Here is a 6273-nt window from a genome sequence, read left to right on the forward strand (position 1 = left end):
CTGGGGTCAGAGACACACGTCGGGAAGACGGTGTTTTGGATATGCTGGGTTAACTGCAAGATATCATTAGCATCCACGCCCCCAGCTCCTGGCGTTCTCCCTTTTTCATGTGGTTCCTGGAGCACCTGGAATGACACACTGGCCTTCATCCTGTTTCTACTGGACGGAGCTGCTCTGGGATAGCCAGAAAGATAAGCGAGGGAATTAGACGGTGCGTCAGATGGGGATCGGCACCACGGGGAGAAGTGAGGCAGGGGAGGGGGGCCAGGGCGGAGCGTGGCCAGGGAAGGCTTCTCAGATGTGGTACTTCCATACAGGCTCAGGGGGGTGACGGGAGCAGGCCAGGGGCTGTGGGCAAGAAAAGCCCCCACTCCAGAGAGTGAGTGCAAAGGCCCAGGGGCCGCAGAGTGGCTCCGTGTGCCAGTGTGGGCGGCCACAGTGGCTGGGGCTCGGTGATCCAGGGAGAGGGTGTGACATGGATGAGAGGGACAAGAGCTGCACTTCAGCCGTGGGGCCTGTGACTGGATTTTGTACCCAGCTGCCCTCACTGCTCTGGGCACACCTGCCCCACACCCGCAGAGCAGATCCCCAGAAACTCCTCTCTGGACCAGGCTCCCTCCTCCACAACCGGTCTCCTCCCCCTCCAGGACCTGGCTCTGCTCCGACGGGCTGGGGGGTCCTGGCGGGTGGGTGGAGCCTGCCCTGGTCCCAGACAATCCAAGGTGGGGGGCTCCACCCTGCCCCCCGGGGTGCCACGCACAGAGGTGCGGGAGCAGCTCCCGGGCAGCCTGGGCAGCGCCAGGACAATCCCCTCCTGCAGTCTGTCCCCACCTCAGTGGCCCGTGTCACTGTCGCCCACACCGGACACCGGATGCTTCTGCCTCTGCCCCCCCCCCCGGGAGAAGCCCTGCAGACACCCAGCTCCCTGGGCTGGTCCCAACACCCTCACCTCCCCACATGCACACTCACGGGTGCCCTCTCCGCACACCCCCGGCCAGCGGTCCGGGCTGCCCAGAGACTCCCTCCCTGGCGCTATCGGATCTCAAACCCCGGTGTCTGCACCCCGAGAGGAGCCGGCGTTCCTGTGCCCCACAGGCCCCAAATCCACAAGGCTCACCCCAGCCCACTTGGTGCACCCAGAGCCAAACTCCATCCGTGGGACTTTACCCCCACCCCCACTTCCTCTCAGCCCCGTGGCCTTTGACCAGGAAGGGTTTGGGAGTTCTGGCACTCGCTCAGCCCTGTGCCTCCTCTCCCTGGAGCCAGGAGTCCAGGCCCCGCCCCTCCTCCCTGGGACCCTGAGGGTGAGGCCCCCACCTCACAGTAGAGGGACTGAGGGGAGGCCACAGCCCCCGCAGGTGGGCTCGCAGGCCCTGGCTCCAGGGCTGAGCCCGCAGCCGCCCCGCCCTGCCTCAGCGGCAGGAAGGCTCTGCCAGGGCTCATTACTGTCACCTGCCCAGCGCGGGGCGGACACAGCTGGGCTTGTAAAGGAAAGGCAGCCAGGGAGCCGCCCGAGGCAGGGGCCGGGCCGCGCATCCAGGCCTCTGACCTCAGCCTGCTGCTGGATTCCAGGGGGCAGGACCCGCCCTCCTCCCTCAGACCCAGGGGGCCAGCCCTCGCCTCCTCCCTCAGACCCAGGGGTCCAGCCCCAGCCTCCTCCCTCAGACCCAGGGGTCCAGTCCCAGCCTTCCTCCCTCAGACCCTAGGGTCCAGCCCCAGCCCCTCCTCCCTCAGACCCAGGGGTCCAGCCCAGCCCTCCTCCCTCAGACCCAGGGGTCCACAAACCCAGCGCCTCCTCCCTCAGACCCAGGGGTCCAGCCCCCGCCTCTTCCCTCAGACCCAGGGGTCCAGGCCCAGCCCCTCCTCCCTCAGACCCAGGGGTCCCTGCTCCTAGCCTCCTCCCTCAGACCCAGGTGTCCAGCCCCAGCCTCCTCCCTCAGACCCAGGGGTCCAGCCCCAGCCCCTCCTCCCTCAGACCCAGGGGTCCAGCCCCAGCCCCTCTTCCCTCAGACCCAGGGGTCCCTGCTCCTAGCCTCCTCCCTCAGACCCAGGTGTCCAGCCCCAGCCTCCTCCCTCAGACCCAGGGGTCCCTGCTCCTAGCCTCCTCCCTCAGACCCAGGGGTCCAGCCCCAGCCCCTCCTCCCTCAGACCCAGGGGTCCCTGCTCCTAGCCTCCTCCCTCAGACCCAGGTGTCCAGCCCCAGCCTCCTCCCTCAGACCCAGGGGGTCCCTGCTCCTAGCCTCCTCCCTCAGACCCAGGGGTCCAGCCCCAGCCCCTCCTCCCTCAGACCCAGGGGTCCAGCCCCAGCCCCTCCTCCCTCAGACCCAGGGGTCCAGCCCAGCCCTCCTCCCTCAGACCCAGGGGTCCCTGCTCCTAGCCTCCTCCCTCAGACCCAGGGGTCCCTGCTCCTAGCCTCCTCCCTCAGACCCAGGGGTCCAGCCCCAGCCCCTCCTCCCTCAGACCCAGAGATCCAGCCCCAGCCCCTCCTCCCCCAGACCCAGGATGTGCACCCCGGCCCCTCCTCCCCCAGACCCAGGATGTGCACCGGCTCGGGTCCTTTCTTTCCTCCTAACCCGGGAGCCCGGCTCGCGGGTCTTCCTGAGGCCGGGGGTACCGGCTACAGCGCTGGTCCCCAGACCCAGGGGTCCTCTGGCGCCAGGATCGCCCCTCCCCCCGACCCCGCGGACCCTTGGGGTTACCTGGGGACACCGGCCGGAGCAGGGAGACGGGGAGGGGGCACGGGAATCCCCGCGCCGCTTCAGAGCCCTCAGGTGCGACTACCTGCGCGGTCCTGCGTGGGGCGGGGCCGCGTCGCGTTACGGGGCGGGAGCCGGCTCTGACGTCACCGGCACCTGCCGGGCTCGGGAGGGGCGGGGCCTGGAGCCCAAGGGCCTTTGGCAGGAGGAGGGGGAGGAGCCGGCGGCAAGGGGGGCGGCGGCGGGGCCAGGGGCTCCCCCTCTCCTCCTCCTCCTGGTGGGCAAAGGTCAGCGGCGCGCGCGAGGATCGGGCTGAGGACTCCCGGGGCGCCAATGCCCTGCGGCGGCCCTTGAAATGAAGAAGACCATGCGGAGAAGAGTTCCCGGGGCCTCTGCTTCGCCATTTAGTCTGTCGGGGCCTCAGTCTTCCCAGCCCGGAAATGGGACGCCGCCCCCACAGTGTCATTCCAGCCTCCCGTGCTTTGGCCTCGTGGCGCCGGGAGGAGGAAGACGGGAACGCGCGCGCACCTGCTGCGTGCCCCGTGCTTTTCCGGCTGTAACTCTCAGAGCGGCTCCAGCCGTCGGGGACGTCTCCATTTCCCAGGTGGGGAAACTGAGGCATGGAGCGCCGAAGCAGGCGCCCAGGGTCGCGCACGCAGCCCTCCCGCCAGTCCAGAGAGAGACTTAGGGGGGCGGCCACCGCCGCGGGGTGTACAGGGTTAGAGGACCCGAGGGAAAACTGGCTCTGAACTGCGCTTCCCCCACGCCTCCCCCGCGGCCAGCGCCTCGGGCCAGGCTCAGTGTTTCTGGTCTGTGAAATGGGTACAGCACAACTCGCCCCGCGTGTTAACACGATTACGAAACGGTTTCGGCATAAACGTGAAAGCGCCCAAGTACCTTCCCGGGGACCCAGAAACGTCTCCCCCTACCCTCCGCCTCCGCCGGCCGGGACCCCCCCTCTCCCGCCCCCAAGTCTGCAGGGGGGCGGCCGGGGCCTCTGCCATCATGAAGGCCATGACTCAGGGATTAAAGTCTCCCGGGTCCCAAAGACAGCCTCGGCGGCCCCTTCCGCGGCACAGGCCCGGGGCAGCGGCGAGGACCCCGACCCGGCCCCGCACCCGGCGGGAACCCGGCCAAGCCCGGGCGGGGGGCGGAGGTGCCGACGCGCCGCCCCCGCCCCCGCCGGCGCCCCAGGTGAGCGTCGGCGCCCGCGCCCCGGCCCCGGCCGTCCGCGCCGGCCTCCGCGGCCGCGTCGCAGCCCCCCGCCCTCGTCTCCCCGCGGCCAGTCTTGCTCCGCCACCTCGGCCGGGCTGCCGGCCCCCGGCCACTCACCGGCTTCCAGAGCCGTCCGGAGGCCTCGGCCTGTGGAGAAAGAGGGGCGGGCCGGCCACGACGACCCCGCCCCCGCGAGCACAGGCGGGACCAATCGGAGCCCGCTGCGGCAAGCTGCGGCCCCGCCCATGGGGAGCGGCCACCGCCAATCAAAAGGAGCGGCTGGTGGGCAGGGCCAATGAGAAGTTGCTGCAGGGTGCCAGCCGTGGGAAAAGAACCCGGCCGGAGCGCCGGGCCGGGCGGCGCGGCCGTGGGTGGCACCCGGGCCCTGACGGGCGGACGGCGCGACCAATGACGAGGCGCGGGGGGCGCCCAGGGGCAGTCGGCCCCAGGGGCCCGGGGTGAATGGGCCGCTTTGTGCGCCGGGCTTGAATGGGGAGCTTTGTGAGCGCCGGCGTGGAGGGGGGCGGCTGGAGGCCGGAATGCCTCGGTCCCCGGGGGAGCCGGCGGGCTAGACGGCCGGGAGAGAGAATTCGCTTTTGTCGAAGGCCGGCCGCGTCCCGGGCGGGCTCCCGGGTGTGGGCGGTGACAGCGCCAGGGGCCAGGATGCGCGTGCATGGATGCCCGGTGTGTGTACCTGCGTGGTCTCGGGAAAGCCCTGGCAGCCGGTGCTACTAGGAGCGTCACGCTCGGCCGAGGCCAGCCCATGCCGGGCCTGGCGCCAGGCCCATGGCAGAGTCCGGAGCGGGCGCTCGGAACGCGCAGAACCAGGGGCAAAGATGGCGATGGGGACACAGACAGGGAGGGCAGGGAGCGGTGGTCCCGGGCATTCGGCTTCTCTGTTCAGAACCTTCCATTCGCCCAGTAAAAGTCCCGCCCTGCGCCGTGGCCACAGCCCATCGCCCCTTCTGGTCTCACCCCCTCCCTGCCCCATCACTTGGGCTCCCAGCTGCCCTTTGACCCCTGCCGCCCATGGTTTCCGCCACCTGCTCCTCCCTCCCCCCAGGAGCCCTGTTGTCCCAGATCTACCACAGAGCGAGGCCACCTCCCTCCACCATCCTGGATTCTGCTCCTGCCAATGGTTTCCTGCTGAATCCCCAGGGCCTGGTATGCAGTAGGGGTTTAATAAATGTTTGCTGTATAGGCAGCAACAAGTCCTTGTATGGTGTGGATTAAATGGCTTGGTGTAAACAAAAATTCTGGTACTGGGGAAAAGGCTAAAGAGGCAAACCGTGGTAATTATCACGACGGGTGTTGTCCATCGTCCTACCAAGAGCAGGCAGGAGGGACCTCCATGTGGGAGAAGCAGAGAAAGGGGGCAGGGAAAGATGGGGAGTCAGAGACCGAGGAGAGATGGAGCTGGGTGTGGAGGGCTCAGGTCAGCAGCGGCAGCTCCCAGCACGAAGCGCTGACCGCCGAAGCCGCCTCCCACTTTGTAGATGGGAAAACTGAGGCCAGGGGAGGGAGAGCCTGCGGCGATGCCACGGCTCGTGTCATGCCAAGGGCGTGACTGGCGCCATCTCAGCCATCCCCGTGCTGGCCCGGAGAGCTCGGGAGCCACTGCCGGAATCCGCAGGCCAGATCGGGGGGCTTGTGCGCTGTCGTCCAAGGCAGAGCCAGGGCTCTTGTCACCCCGCTGGGAGCGTTCATGGTGAGGTGCAGAGACCAGACGGTGAGAGCTGTCCGTGGAGTGTTGATTGCGTGCTGGACATTGTGCCCTCAGAAGGCACTAACTCATCACAGTCTCTTAACGACCCTGTGATGTTACCTTTGTTTTCTGTTTTATGGATAGGAGACACAGCTCAGAGACAGGAGAAATCAGTGCCTGGAGGCACCAGGGGAGAGTGTGGACGGGAATGCAACAGTTTCACTCCAGGAAGAAGCCTCTGGCACCCACATTCCAACCACAATCTGCCTGGCAACTGGTGATGTCATCAACCCCACCCAGGACTAAATCTACCTGGCAACTGTGATGTCATCGCTCTCAATCTGCGGGGACTAAGTCCTGCTCACGCTGGGGTAACAGCACCATGGCCGATACTCCTAACAATGAGCTCCCTTTGCAGAGGGCAGCCTGCCCGCTGTGCTGAGTACTGTCTCGGTGCCAGGCACAGTGTCCCCCCCTGCCTTCTATCCACATCCTCCCGGTAACTCTAAGTGGTGTTAACATCATACCCATCTCACAGATGAGGATCCTGAAGCACAGTTAGAAAGCGGCAGAGCCTGGATCCGAATGCAATGTAGCCCGGCTCCAAAGCTCGGGCTACGGATCGCTCCAGGAAGCCACCAGAGAAAGGCTGAGACC

The 6273-nt window shown here is 67.4% G+C and overlaps 1 protein-coding gene across 3 annotated transcripts in view; it reads right to left on the reverse strand.

Moving 5' to 3' along the window:
• Positions 1–4064, reverse strand: part of MYH14 (myosin heavy chain 14) — a 64067-nt gene extending 60003 nt beyond the window's left edge. For 2 of the 3 annotated variants that reach the window (XM_062176361.1, XM_062176359.1), the window contains exon 1: positions 4029–4044. The gene's annotated coding sequence lies outside the window, so the exon portion shown is untranslated. Of the gene's footprint in view, positions 1–4028 lie in introns of all 3 variants that reach the window. The other variant, XM_062176360.1, reaches the window with a different exon arrangement.
• Positions 4065–6273: the final 2209 nt, after the last annotated feature.

This window comes from Lepus europaeus, chromosome 19, assembly GCF_033115175.1.
Source record: "Lepus europaeus isolate LE1 chromosome 19, mLepTim1.pri, whole genome shotgun sequence".
Taxonomy (NCBI): domain Eukaryota; kingdom Metazoa; phylum Chordata; class Mammalia; order Lagomorpha; family Leporidae; genus Lepus; species Lepus europaeus.